Source organism: Macrotis lagotis, chromosome 7 (assembly GCF_037893015.1).
Source record: "Macrotis lagotis isolate mMagLag1 chromosome 7, bilby.v1.9.chrom.fasta, whole genome shotgun sequence".
NCBI classification, from domain to species: domain Eukaryota; kingdom Metazoa; phylum Chordata; class Mammalia; order Peramelemorphia; family Peramelidae; genus Macrotis; species Macrotis lagotis.
In genome coordinates, this window is record NC_133664.1 from 35,358,702 (window position 1) to 35,372,055 (window position 13,354).

Sequence of the window (13,354 nt, forward strand, 5' to 3'; positions counted from 1 at the left end):
AGTGGATAGAGCATCAGCCCTGGAATCAGGAGTACCTGAGTTCAAATCCAAACTCAGACACTTAATAATTACCTAGCCGTGTGGCCTTCCGCAAGCCACTTAACCCCATTGCCTTGGGGAAAAAAAGGACAAACTCATTGACTCAAGAAGAAACTATTTGTTATACTCGGGTTGCTTACTTTGGACTATCATTGATACAGTTTGATCTCTAAATTTTTTCCTAAATTTTCCTTTTTATTATGAACTTGATAATCAGTAACAAATATGCCACCTGGAATAGAGAAACTGCTATTAGATCCTGAATCTCTAATATAGAAATTATTCTTTTTAAAGTATTTATCAAACCTAAAACAGAAGGACAAGTATCACCCTGGTGGTTAGTGTCTCCTTCTGAATTTTCATCTGATTTGTTTTTTATATTGTGAAATGTTTCACATTTTTTCATTCTTTTCTCTTTTGCATTCAATTACAATAAATACTAATTCCTACAAAACTGTTCCATAAAAAAATAAAAGTTCAATCTTGTGACAAATAAGTAAAGTTGAGTAAAAAAAAATATTACAATGGTTACATATGGGGAAAAAAATACATGTTTCAATCTGTATCCACAGTTCAGTGGTTCTGTGCCAAGAAGTAGGAAACAAGCTTTATTGTAGGACATCTAAAATTGTGATTGGTCTTAGAATTTATCAAAGCTTCTAGGTTTTTCCAAGTTGCTTTACTTTATGTTGTTATAGTCATATAAATTGTTATCCTGATTCTGTTGACTTCATTCTATCAATTCATACAAGTCTCAGGTTTCTTTGAATCTATATCCTTCACATTTCTTATAATACAATAATATTCTACTACCATCATATATCATCTGTTTATCTATTTTCCAATTGATGAATCCCCACCTTATTTCAAGTATTTTTTCTATGCAAAAGTTGCCACTATGAATATTTTTGTATATATGAGTCCTTTCCCTCACTATCTGATTCTGATTTCATTGAACTATGTGTCTGGTGATAGTAGAGTTAGTTCAAAAGGTATAGATAGTTTAGTGACTTTGGGGGTATGGTTCCAAATTACTTTCCAAAATGATTAACCAATTCACAGATCTACCAAGACCACATTACTGTACTAGTTCTCCCAGAGTTCCATGAGCAATTGCAATTTTTTCTTTTTTTGTCATTTTTGCCAACATGATAGATGCAATGTGAAATCTCAAGATTTTCATTGCATTTCTCTTAGTGATAAAAAGAACATATATGATTGCTGATAGCTTACATGTCTTCTTTTATAAAATAAATTTATTATTCCAACTACATACTAAGATAGTTTTCAACGTTCATTTTTTGTAGGATTTTTGAGTTCCACATTTTTCTCCCTACCTCCTTTCCCTTCCCCTCCCCTTGACTGCAAGCAATCTAATATAGGTTATATACGCATAAGTACGTTAAACATATTTCCAAATTGGTCATGCTGGGAAAGAAGAATCAGAACAAAAGGAGAAAAAATCCATGAGAGGAGAAGAAAACCATAAAGGACAAAACAAATTTTAAAAATTAAAAATAGTATGCTTTGATCTGCATTCAGACTCCATAATTCTTTTTCTGGATTACATTCCTTCTTTGAGAACTGCTTATTCTTCTCCTTTGAGATTTATCTTCTGAGGAATGGCTCTTGTTCTTATAATAACTCGTTATACATAATGTGAGAACAAGCAGTTCTCAAGATGTATAATCCAGAGAAAGAAAAACATTACCTTACTCTGTTCAGTTGTTTTTGGCTTTCATTACCTATCTTTTCCACTCATCAGCTTTTCTATTTTTTAAATAGAGACAAAAAGTTTTGATAATTACTCCTTTGTTATATTGTACAAGATCTAGTACAATTCTTTTACCTATTTTTCATTATCATCTATGAGATTTTGATAATGTTTTCTCAAGATTAATTTTTATTATTTTATTATTTTTCCCAGTTTTGTAAATTAACTTTGGTAGTTTTAAGAACATAGCATTAACCTATAAATTTACACACACACACACACACACACACACACACACACACACACACACACACACAGAGTATTTTCATTTTTATTATACTGACATTGCCCAACTGTGAGCAATGAATATTTCTCCAATGATTTTATTTTTGTCAAAACTGTTCTGTACTTGCATTGATATAATTCAATTGATATAATTCAAAGTGAACTCCCAGATAGTTTGTATCTCTTTTATCTATTTAGAATGCATTTTTTTAAAAAATCTCTTCTTACTGAATTTTATGGATAATACTCAGTAAGACTGACAAAGTTTTGTGTATCTACTAGTATTGCTGTTTTGCAAAAGTTGTTAATATTACAATGCATTTTAATTAACTCTAGGTTTCTTTACCATAATTCATTCACAAAGCAAGATTATTTTGTTTCCTCTGTCTAACTTATGCCCCAAATTGTTTTTTTCATGTATTATTCCTATAGTCAGAATTTCTAGAACTATATCAAATAACAGTGATGACATAGACATTCTTGCTTTACTTCTGTTCTAACTGGAAAGCCCTAATGTTCTTTTCCATTACAGTTAATACCAATTCTTGGTTTTAGGTACTATTTGCCATATTGAAAACCTACATTTTCTTTATCCGTTTGATTTTTATTTTAAAAAAATAGTGTTATTTTGCTAAAAATGTTCATGTGATTATCTGTATATTTTTCTATTATTGAATTGAATTTCTTTGGAAGAATATTTTCTTTGTATGAATCCAAGCTCATTAAAGTTAAACATATTGCCATATCCCTTTGCTGGTATTTTATTCAACAATTTTGCATTGATGCTCTTTAGAGACTTTAATTCATAGTTTTGTTTCACTGCTTTATCTCCTCCCTTTTCAGGACCTTACTTATTTCACAGAAGGAGGTTGCTAAAATGTCTTCTTTCCCTATTATTGCAAACAAGTTGTTTAATATAATAACTAATTGTTGTTTGAATGTTTGATAGAATTTACTTATAAATTCACCTGTGACTGGGTTTATTTCTTTGGACAAATCTTATTGCTTTTTTAAATTTTATTTTGTGCAACTACATTATTAAAATTCTCAATCTCTTGTTCTGGTAATCTAACTAGATTATAATTTTGCTGATACTACATTTCATTTTAGCTATTAACTTTGTTGGCATATGATCGATCAAGATCGTTTCTCATAATTTCCTTTTTATTTCAATTTTTCTGATTTGATTTTCCTCTCTCTCTTTGAAACATTTTAATAGTTTGTCTATCATATCAGCTTTTTCTTCAAAGCATAGCGACTAGATGTATTTGTCAATTCAATTTTTAAACATTTCCTCTATCTCTTCTTTGCATTTCAGGATTTTTTCATTTTTTGACGTTAGAGTTTAATTTTTTCCTTGATTTGGGAGGAGGTGTTGTTGTTTGTAGTTGCATACATTGATGTATAATTTCTCTTTTATTAATGAAAGCTTTTAGTGACAGAAATATCACTAAAATGATTTTAAAATCAAATTTAATGTTATAGTAAAACTTTTGGTATATCTCATTTTTAATAAGATAATATATTCTATTATTTTATTTCTTGATTCTTATTTTTAAGATTATATGTTCTCCATTTAAGTATAAATCCTTTCTGGCAGTGCCTTTATTGATTCTGTTTTATGTATGGTCAGAGAGGGCATGTTTCTTATTTCTGCTTTGCTACATTGCTATGGCCTAGATTTTGATTCATTTTTGTAATGATGACTCATACAGCCAAGCAGTATGTATATTCCTTTCAAGAGCCATACAATAATCAGCAGGAAACTATCACACCTAATTTTTCTAAACTTCTCCAATTTTTTTTTACTTTTTTTCTTAATTATCTTTTGGTTAAATTTGTCTAATTTGGGAAAAAACACATTGAGATATCCAACTATAATAATTTTATTATCTATTTCTCTTTATAAATCAATTAAATTTTCCTTCAATTACTTGAATGCGATTCCATCTGGTGCACGTATATTAACTACTGATATTAATTCATTGTCTAGGAGTCTGTTTATGCACAATGTAGTTTCCCTAACTACTTCTTTGAAGCATGTTTTATTACTGCCTCTACCTTGCTTTTTCTAATTCACCTGAGGCACAATAAACACTACTTTTATCTTTCATTTTTAAATGAATAATAATTGTAATTAATAATTTTAAATATAATTCTGTGTGATTCTTTATATTTCAAGTGTGTTTCTTATAAACAATATATTGTTAGAATCCGCTAATTCGTTCTGCTGTGATTCTGTTATGGATGGGTTAATCCCATTCATATTCATGATTATAATTGTTAATCATTTCCTTACAACACATTATCTTTATACTTTTTCCTCTCTTTGCTCCTCTCCCATTTCTTTCTTTACAAAGAAGAATGTGACAAAAGAGAAAGCATAATGAATACTCGTAATCTAAAATTGAAGTGTTCTGCACCTAAAAATGGGGCATATCTACCCATATGCACATATATGTGAATATATTTGTGTAATATATGTGAGTACACATGTGTGGGGGTTCACCTTTCCTTTGGTTCAGATAAAACTGAGGCTCATAAACTATCTACTCTCCTCATCCCTTAATCTAAGCAAGTATCCTCTTCTTGAATAGCTCAATTATTAGGAATACAAAGTTTCTCCTCATTCTTTCTTATTTTCCTCTCCATTGTTCCTCTATGGCCCTTGAAGACAGGAGCACTCTGAAGGGACTCCAAAATCTCTAATCCCAGTGTTAGAATATAAATTCTTGAACATCATTGGTCTCTTCCAATATGTTGCTCAAATGTATTTACCATTGCTAGTTTCTCTTTTTTACCTATGTTTGTGTTTCAAAGACTTTACCCACTTCTGGGGTTTTCAATGGAGATATATAAGGGATACCACATGGCTCTTCTAAAAATATTTCTGATTGTGTCAGGAAATCATTGTGTTCTAATCACTTCATTTTATTTTTCAGGGAATTCACTACTTAGATAAAGTAAGAATGTTTTCTATTCTGAGTTATTTATTCTTCTTTTTTTTTCATTAAAAACACTCATTTCAATTCTAATTTGTTTTGCATTCTTTACTTCATTCTCCTGGAGTTTTTTGACCAAGCCATTCTTTTCCCTGAGGGCTACTTGTATTTGTTTTGGAGGTCTTCCTTCTGAATTTACCTCTTGGGAGGTAAAAAAAAACCTCTTCATTGTGCTTTCATTATAATTATTTATTACAAGCATCTCTTCCTCTGTAACTTTAAATAGACCAAATTACATGACTGTCACCCCCCCCATTTACTTTCACTTCATAGAGACTTTGTCTTCTTTAATATGAAATTGTTAGGCTCCATCTTTTGTTTTTCCTGATTTCCCCCTTACTCCTACTAAAATAGCAGTATTTTCCATCTTAAACTATCTTAAATTTAACTACTTTATACAATTTGTGTTTATTCACTTTATATTTATGCTGTTTGGAGGCTCATGGATGCATTGATTATCTTCCCATCAGTATATAAACTCCTTAAAATAATAATGATAAGTAATAATATTAAAACAGCATTTCTAAAAGCTTTTAAGGCTTACAAAGAACTTTGCATGTTAACTCAATTATTCCCTACTTGCATACTACAAGATGGTATTATTTTTATATCCCTAAGTTAAAGATGGAGGAAACTGAGACATTGAAATTATGTGACTTCTTATGTAGTCAATTTGCTAGCAAATGTGTGAAGTAGGATTTGAATTCAAATCTTCCTTGATCCAAGTCCTGTGAACCATCCACTGGACTATGTGGTTGCCTACATGAGGATTGGTTCATTGTGATGTTGTGTGAGTGGTGTCTAGTACATCATCTGGCATATAATAGTTGCTCAATCAGTTGACTGATTGCTATTGGGGTTTTTTATGTTTCTTCCTGTCTCTAGCCTAAGTCTATGGATTGAGATTGTGTGCTATGACAAGACTCTGGCTCCCTTCCCTCAATCTTGGATGGGGTGGACAGGCTCTCTTTGGTCCTATCTCTTCTATAGTCTGGATGATGTCCAGATTGAGTGTCCTGGACCTGCCCTTCTGCCACAATCCCTGGCTTCCTTCTTCCCCCCCTTAGTCTCCTTATCCTTTCATAACCCTTAACTAGGAGTTGGCTCCAATCCCCATCATGGTCCAAGTAGATGTCAGAGAATGCTCTGTTCTCAGGCCTCCTACAAGGCCCCCTGGTACATGCACCCATCACTGAGTAGACCTTGTCTCCTGCTGTGGCTCTGTATGTTCCCTAGGCACAGTTTTCTTTGGCAGAGACCTATAGGAGCTGGCTCCTTTCCCCATTGTTGCTCCAGCAGGCCAGGGCTGAGACTTGCTTTGGATCCTGATAACCAGATGACTTTCTGGCTTCTGGCTTCCCTCTACTCAGAGAACCTTAATGTTTCAGAACCTGTGAAATCAAATTGGCTTCATGCTTGTCCCCTGGCTTGTCCCTGCTCAGAGAGAGGTCACAAGCTTCAGACCATTGATTAGAGCTCCCATTTATTTCTACCTCCCCTGGGATTCGTCTCCCGGGGCCTCCAGGCTTCTGGCCATTTTCTTGCATAATCCTAGTCAAGATGAAGGAGTTCAATGCTTTATGGCTTTGATCTTGTTTATCACTGTTCCATCTGATGCCCTTTGAGATCCTTGCTGGAGTGTACACAGGAGAGATGGAATCTTTGGCGACCTTCTGTATTGCCGCCTTAGCCAAATGTCTTATTCTTTTAGTTTCAAATAGGAAATTGTTGGGTTTGTTCAGTCATTTTCAGTTGCATCCCACTCTTCATGACCCAACTGGGAATTTTCTTGCAAGAGATAATAGAGTGATTTGCCATTTTCTTCTTCAGCTCATTTTACAGTTGAGAAAACTGAGGCAAAGGGGCTGAAGTGACTTGCTCAAGATTATGCAAGTATCTGAAGCCAGATTGTAACTCAGGAAGATGAGTGTTCCTGACTCTAGGCCTGGTGCTTCCACTGTGGCATTTGAGAAATGCAAGATTAAAAATAAAAAATGTCAACACTTTTCCCTTTACTTAACTAAAGTGATTAGTAGCCACCATCTAGAACCTCAATAGGATTAATGAGTCATTGAAAAGGCCTTGAAGAATAGTGCTAGATAGAGTAGCTGTTCTTTACCTGGACCTACGAACTTGTCTTATAAAAATTATTTTTGATGACTACTTCAATAGAATTCATTTCCTTGAAAATTTGATGCATTTTGTTTTATGCATTCAAAACCATTTTTCTTTGGGGGGTCCCTAGGCTTCACTAGGCTGTCAAAAGGGACCATGACAAACACACACACAAATTATTAAAAGCTCCTTTCCTGAAGTGTTGAATTTGGAGAAGAAGCTAGGTTTGGATCACAGTGCTGACATCTACTAGTCTAATCAAAGGCAAGTTAATTAAGCTTTCTAAATCTTAGCTTTCTTATCTATAAAATGGGGATAATAATATCCCTATTCCCTTGCTTACAGGATTGTTGTGATGGTCAAAAAAATATAATGCATTAAACATGCTTAATTAACTTTAACGCCCTTTTATAGATATCTGTTATTTGGGTTTTTAAATATTTTTTACAAAGGCACAGCAAGCTACGGGGGGAGGAAATTATGTTCTGGAATCCACTTGCAAGGTATAGAATTCTTGTGCCACTCCACTGTACAGATTCTCCCAACTCTCACCATTTTAGTAGCCAAATATTCATCTCTGAGCCAACAGTAAACAGTTACTGAATATGGCATCAGCCTAGTGCTGCCTATTAAAGACATTTACAGTTAAAAACTGAAACTTGAAAGGAAAGGAAATCCCCAATAGAAGCTCTAGGTCTCAATCCCCTTTCAGTAGGAAAGAAAGTCAGAAAAAGATAGAAATCCAAACATTCACATTTTTCTGCAGGCGACCTTTAAGTACGCATTAAGGCTTCATGAAATATCGGTTGTTGGCTGTGCTATCGTGATCCAAGGTACAGACATTTCAAAGCACTTCATTACAAACTTTAAAATCATATTAGCAGCTGTTATTTTATATCACAATGGATTAATAAGATGCATTTTCACAAATAAGACACATTTTCGATCGTTTTGAAAAAATTTCAGCGTGAAAATCTTGTGCCAGGATTCCACATTTTAAATGACACATTTCCAAATAGCCTAAAGTGAAAACGCTAGCGTACTGTGCCTACTTGTACCAAGTTCCAAGTCACCAGCCACCTAGGAGAACCCAGGAAACACATAATCTGCCTGCAGATTGAGCTGTTTTCTATTGTATTGTCGAGAATTCAGTGAGAACCAGTTTCTTGTTCTGTGCATACAACCCAGTCCCTCCTTGTGAAGCATCAAAAAATGACAAATGTAACTCAATATTTTGGAAGAAGATTGAAATATCAGGAGTCATATATCATAAATGCTTGGCAAAGTTTTTATTCTCCTTTAAATATTAGAATAATAGAAAGTTCTACTGCCTTCCAATGTGGAATAATTAGCCAAGATTAGGACTTTGGGGGGGGGGGAGATTGAAGGCAATCCTGTTTCTTATGGTGTTGCTAAGAGAATAAAGAATTTTCCTTTAAACTGATCTTAGAAGAGATATCCAAGATGTATATAGCCTGTTTATGGATTACAACTAACTTTATAGTCATGTGTAAACTGTACTTTTGAGGGCAGTAAGATATATCCCCTGTTTCACAATAAAAACATTATGGAACATTATACTTCCATACAGTAATGGCGCTCTGATTTTTCTAAAAGGAAAGGTACAGTACTAATTTAATTGACTCACATAAAAGTCTCACATGTATGATCAATACTTTATTTTCTCAACAGTTTTCATAAATGAATAATCCCTCCTATAGTTTGTAATGACTAGGCAGAGTAGGGGGTCAACCCATCTTACCTCCTGGCCCTTTCTAAGGTTCCAGGAAGCCAAGCCTTTGTAATACCTTTCTTGTCTGGAGGGATTGACCAAGAACCTGTCACTCAGGTAGATTGAACTCACCTCAATTCCTCCCCACACTCCTGGTTCCAGTTGCTAAGGGCAGAATTTCTCTGCTCTGTACTCACCCCAAATAGCTCTTTTACCCAGTACTCATCTTAATTGTGGTTGCTTCAGTGGTTTGGAATGCAACCCCCATTGACATCAGTGGGGGTGCTGCTCCTAGAATGAGGGAGAAATGTTTAATTGAAAGAGGGAATGGGTCTAAGATATCCTTGGTGAAAACTGGAGGGAGAATTGGCCCTGTACTTTTTATATGCATCAGAGTTGGGGATGAATTTATCTAGCTATCTGTCTGTCTGCATCGTTCTGCCAGTCTGTCTGTCTGTCTGTCTATCTGCATATGGCCATTCATTTATAGTTTATCCTCATTTTTGTTGCTTTTGCCTGTGAACTTTAGCTTCTTCAAAGCCAGACCTTTTATTCAAGCATCCCAAGGGAAGGAGAAAACCCTTTGTCACAAGACAGGGAAGGCACTTGGATGGGGTTTTTTTTTCCTTTTTTCCCCAAATACATCTGCACATTGGACAAGTTGTCAGGCTTCTGAATCCGTTTATTTACCCTGTGGCTGAAAAGTTAAATTGCACATTATACACTTCTAGGCAAGGAGAGGGGAATCTGGGGTCCGCCACCACTGGAAAAGTGGAAGGATGAAACAGAGGAAAGACAACTAAAATTAGAGTCAGAAGACCTAGTTTCAAATCCTGCCTTCTTTGTTTACTATCCACGTGACTTTGCATAAGTCACTTAAACTCTTTCTTTGTCTCAGTTTCCTTATCTGTAAAACAAAATTGTGAACTCTGAGGTCTCTTCCAACCTCTAAAGCCATGAGTCCATGATCCCCTTTATGGATTATCCATTCCTGCCAAACTGACTGACTTCTTGCTCCCCATCCCTAGCATTCTACTTCCCATTTATCTTTGCACTGACTTTTTCCCATGTCTGGAATACACAGCTTCCTCCCTTTTGTCCTTTAGCAGTGTTCACTTTCTTCAGGGTTCAGCTCATGTAGCAGTTCTAAAGGAAAGTCTTTTCTTATTCTCTTAGTCCTTCCTTCCTCCAATCATCATGGGCTAATCCCCATGTAGAATGTAAGTTTATTGAGAGAAAATTGTGATTTTCACTTGATCTTGGAGAGGAAAGCCAGCTTTGAGATCAGAAATACCCAGATTCAAGCCAGACCGCCAACATATACCGGCCATGTGGTCCTGGACAAGTCACTTAACCTCTAAGTGACTACAGCATAATTGTTGATCTTTATAGGAAGAGGTAGTTTCTCCAGGTGGAATTCTTTATATCTCCTCACCAAAAAAAAAAAAAAAAAAAAAAAAAAAAAAAATTTCCTTAGCACCTCAGTGTCTTACACATAATAAACACTACCTGGAGGAGTTACAAAACCTCCCTTTTAAGAAGTTGATTTTAAGTGACTCAGTTTCCTCAACTGTAAAACAGAAATTTGGACTTCGTTTCCTTCTAACTCTGTTTATAATCCTATAAAGGTGTTTGTTTAATTGTTCCTATGCTGATAAAGGACTATAAGTATTCAATCTCTAGAGTCTATACTTTTTTCTGGTGAGATATTTGGGGTTACCTGACTTGCCCAGGTTCATGCAGTTAGTGCCAAGTGTCCCAAGACCAGATTTGAACTTACTCCCAGGTCAGTGTTCTATTCACTGCACCACCTAGCTACCCCTAGATGCTACACCTGAAGAACTAGCCCTAGTTGTTCTACCCTGGATATGACTCTACCAATTTCTTTCCTGCTCACTGAGAGAAGATACCAGCAATATTGACTGGCAGCAGTTGACAGGCTTCAATCAATAGATTGTGTTGCCCTCTCTATTTACTGGGTTAAGCAAAAACATATGAAAAGATTAACAGATGCATTGGGATAAAGCATAAATTGCTAAGTGTGGCCAAGGCGGGTGAGGAGGTGAGGATCAGGGACACAACAAGAGAAGCACATTTTCCCCCTGATTCGAGGCCATGGGGCTGTGCAATTCCTCCAATGTTAGCATGGAAAGAACTATAGAAAAGTATTCATTATACTGTTAGACTACACTCCACTGCACTGCTCTAGTCTCTTTATCATTGTGCAGTTAAGTACATTTGCCTGATGGAGAGTCCTCGAATTTTTGCTATTTGATAATTATTCTTCACATCCCTTCTAATGTGGAAAGTCCAATAATTCACAATTGCTTTCAGCATCTTTATTCCAAATGATGGCATTCCCATCCTTTGAGAAAAATGGTCTTTTTCATTGGGCAAATATAGGATCTGCTGACTTCCTTTTGTTTGTCATCTGTGAGGCTTTGCTCAAATAGTTCTATATTAAAAGGTTATTAAGACCTGGGAAAAACGAGAAATGGAATGATCCGAACAACCCACATTGAAATAGAGTGGAAGGCCTGCGAAATCTTAGCTCATTTGTGCCTCAAAACAAGTACTCTGCTGTAAGGACAAATATTATCCTGATTTTACAGAGAAGGAAACTGAGTTTCAGAGATCTTAAATGTCTTATTCAGGATCACAGGGATAGTAAATGTTTAATGTACAGTTGGAAACTAGGTCATCCTGATACAAAATTCAGAACTCTCTCCACTAAAACTAGACTGAAAGACATTAAACTGACAAGGAGCAAGATATTTCTTGGTCCGTGTGCTTCATTGGAATTCTTAATTTTCATAAAAAATCTTGGTAAATAGTATCTTGTCTACTCAATGAGAAAAAGAAAAAATATATAAATTATGTTATTGTATTATGTATGATATATTACAAATGGGTATACTACATGTGTATATATATGTGTATATGTATATGTATATGTATATGTATATGTATATGTATATGTATATGTATATGTATATGTATATGTATATGTATATGTATATGTATATGTATATGTATATGTATATACAAATGTGTGTGCAGTGACTTATTGATAAAAATTTAACAACCAGTTCTTGGTGGCAGGGAAAAGAGTACACACAAAATATTTTAAGTTTAATTTTCATTATTTGACATTTTCTCCAATACTTTTCCGTGCTTGGATAACTGATAAAAACAAGTCAAACCCTAATAATGTGTAGCATTTGGCTATTTCCATAGGGTAAATTCTTGCACTGAAAATTTTACAACTGGTATTTTTAAACCAATATGATCTGACTCCAGTGCACTCTGTATAGATATTGCCTGCCTCTAAAATTGCACATATCTAGAAAGGAGAAAAAAGAAAATGGATATATATATATATATGTGTGTATGTATAAAGTTATAAATAAATATAATGTATATTTTTGTTTTATATATTATTTATTATTCTTGCTTTGTATATTATATTTATATTATAATATTATATTATATAAATATATATAGGAGATGGATTCTCCAACATATTTATATAATCTATATAATTTTTTTAAATTTCTGAAGTTGTGATTTCATTAACATAGGCAACTTTTTAGTATGAAACTTTATTAATGAAAATTAATGCCAGAGCTCCAATTTATAATCTTTGAGAGTTGCCTAAGATCAAATAATGTGTCCAACGTCACATAAGAACAGGTTAGTAAGATTTCAATCCAGTTCATTACTCTGAAACTAGCCTTCTAAACACTGCATAATGCTGTCTTGTATCTATATGTAAAAATATATCCAGACATGTAAATATATAGCACATGTGTATACAACCCATTCTTTGTCTCCAAGAAGAGCTGCCTATTCATTTATCCTATTCCCAATGAAGTGACGTGAAGAAGCAATGGACTAGTACCAATCATGATTAGATGGGCATATTTAGGGCTTACCCAAAAGATTGGTTTAGCTTTTCCTGATAATTAAGGAAAATAGAATTGCTCTTGTATTTTTTCTTATTCGGTGTTCCTCGGCTCTGTATGACTTATAGGAAGGAATGGGAATGAGAAACCTTTACTAATACAAAGCAAGGTGTCAGTTTTGCCTCCCAAATCTCCATCAGAAGCATTCCTGGAAAAAAAAATCCCCAAGTAAAGAGGTTTCAAACCTGCAGCTCCATTTGATTACTGAATAATCCCTTGTTCTCTTAACCATTTTACAAAGGAAAAACAGGAAGACCAGGAAAAGCATAGAAACAGAAATAGCCTAAAGGGAAACTTATGTGAATTCACCTCCTGGGTTACATCTTTCTAAGATCTCCAAAAGAAATAGAGCAAAAGTGAATGTTCTCCTCACATTTGATGCATATATCTGTGTGTGTTTGTGGGGGAATAAACAGCAAACAGTATACCTCCAGACACAGTTTATCCACCTAATAGGCACTGTTATGCATAAATAGGAACTGAACAGGTTGTATTGGGGGGA